Source organism: Macrobrachium rosenbergii, chromosome 21 (assembly GCF_040412425.1).
Source record: "Macrobrachium rosenbergii isolate ZJJX-2024 chromosome 21, ASM4041242v1, whole genome shotgun sequence".
NCBI lineage: Eukaryota > Metazoa > Arthropoda > Malacostraca > Decapoda > Palaemonidae > Macrobrachium > Macrobrachium rosenbergii.
This window is the reverse complement of record NC_089761.1, coordinates 33,530,644-33,533,143: the sequence shown is the minus strand read 5'-3', so window position 1 is coordinate 33,533,143 and position 2,500 is coordinate 33,530,644.

The window sequence follows — 2,500 nt, the reverse complement described above, 5'->3', positions numbered from 1 at the left end:
AGTTAAAAATATATATATATATATAAAATGTGTGTGTGTGTGTGTATCTATATATGGCAAAACCTTGACAGAAGCCTAAACTGGCAAAAATAAAAAAAGAAAAACAATCGTCTCGTCACGATATAGAAGTTCGATAAAACCCGACGCAGTCGCTGACGAAGTGCATCGGTCTAGCAGGCAGACACGCGAACATGGAAGACAGATTGTAAGTCGCCAAACTTGATCAAAATGTCAGCGATTTTCGCGAAATCCCAATCATTAATTCTATAGAGCTTCCATTTTGTTCTTCAGCTGACATAAGTGGCAAGATTTTTATACGGCTGTGATTACTTGTAATAAAAGCAATTAAGATTTTATTAGGTAACGTCACGTGATCATATTAAACGTAGCACGTTTCCTGTACCTTCATAGGAAGAAGATACAGTTAACATATGACACTTGGTCTGGGACGTTTGGTACTTTGGTCTAGGCCTACGTCAAGTCCACTCACAGAAAGAGGAGGATAGTTAATTTATTATGCTTGGTCTCTCTCAGTCCTTTGGTCCTTAGGTCCAGACCCACGTCAAGTCCAATCAGAAGAAAGACAAGGATAAGTCACGATAGGCTGGTACCCTCTTTGACTAGGCCTAGCCTCTGTAACTTCACAGAAAGAAGAAGATACAGTTAATTCGTGACACTTAGTCTAGGTCCTTTGGTCCTCTGGTCTAGGCCTACGTCAAATCCAGCCAGAAGAAGGACAAGGGCAAGTCACAATGAGTAAATACCTAGGCCTACCCGAGGTACTCGTTCTAATTCAACTCATCACGAGTACTTGTGGACCTTTTATTCGCCAACGGAAGTAAAACCTCGGCTACGAAAAGCCTCCACAAGAAGAAGAAGAAGAAGAAAAAGGAGAAGAAGAAGAAGCGTTTAAGCTTTGGAAACCGGGCTTTGATTGCCGTATACAGTACCCTCCCCCTGCCCTACCCTACCCTCCAAAACGTTAGTGTAGTTGAGTAGCCTACGTGACAGGGCGCTTGTATAATCGCGCATTCTCTTCGCGCCCATCGTCTTGCATAAACTCTACTGCAAGCAACAAAAAAAAAAAAAAAAAATCGGTTGCACGTAGACCTATCTGTTGCTTTGTCTCTGTTTCTCTGTTTTTCTATGTTTCTGTTCGTGTCTCTGTCTCTATTTCTCTGTCTGTTTCTATCTCTATTGCTCTGTCTCTGTCTGTCTCTATTTCTGTGTCTCTGTCTGTTTCTCTCTCTATTTCCCTGTCTCTTGTCATCTCTGTCTAACAGACAGGCTGTTTAACAATAGCGGTACGGACTGCCAAACCTCTGAGTCACCCTTTCGTATATAATGTTGACAATCGATGACAGACAGGTCTTTTAATGCCGGTTATATTGGCTCCCCACCCTCTCCCTCCCTTCCCCCCTCTCTCCCCTAACCCCCTTTGGACCACATAACCCCTCCAGCAACAGCAACAGCACCAGTAGCAGTAGCAGTAACAAACCCGTCCCCCCTAAACCCATAATCCGAATCCCCCACCTCCAGAGGACGCGTGACGTCATCAATCACTTGCTGCCGCCATTACACCCCCGCTGTACTCTATTATAAACTCTTTGCCACTCGCTTATCAGTTCCGTTATCAATCCCGTTATCAATTCGGTTATCAATTCTGCTTCTGACGTGACGATTTGTATTTTTTATACCGAAGGTCTTCATTAATTCAGTATCATTGACCTCATTTCAATCAAATTTTAACGAAGGGGAAACTGACTGGGATTATCGACGACATGAATAAATATATATATAAAGGCATCGTTAATTCATCATCATTGATCTTGTTCTCGTCAAATTTTAACGAAAGGGAAAACTCTGGATATTGAAAAATCATTAAATGATATAAGAACTGTATTCCAGATATTACGATTTAATAAAATAATTATTTTTATAATAATTATAAGAGATTTTAAGCTCAACTGTAAACATAGTTTTTTAGAAAAAAAGAAAGGAGTATTATTATTATTATTATTTATTTATTTTAAACAGACTACAGTCTGCTTAAACTACTTAATAATAATAATAATAATAATAATAATAATAATAATAATAATAATAATAAATAATAATAATAATAATAAAAGTTCAATCAGGAGAAGCATTGACAACTCAGCTTCTATACAAATGACAAACCCTCTCTCTTTCTCTCTCTCTCTCTCATGCAGGAGTCAAGTAGGACCTCTCACGTGGGACCTCACGTCGCAAAGGACTTTCCCCCAGATTGATGGCGTCGCATTTCGGGTGGTCCACAAATTTGGATTGTTCATGAGGCAATGTAATGAGAGTGTAGGAGTATAGTAAATATCTTTTAAAACTACACAACAAAATATTGATAACTTCTCCATATAAAAACGATTATGTACAATTTGACTGGACGTGTAAAGAGAACCAGCGAAGACTGGTGAAAGGTGTTAGAAAGTATCTGAAAAGAGGAGAAAGTTGGGATGAATAA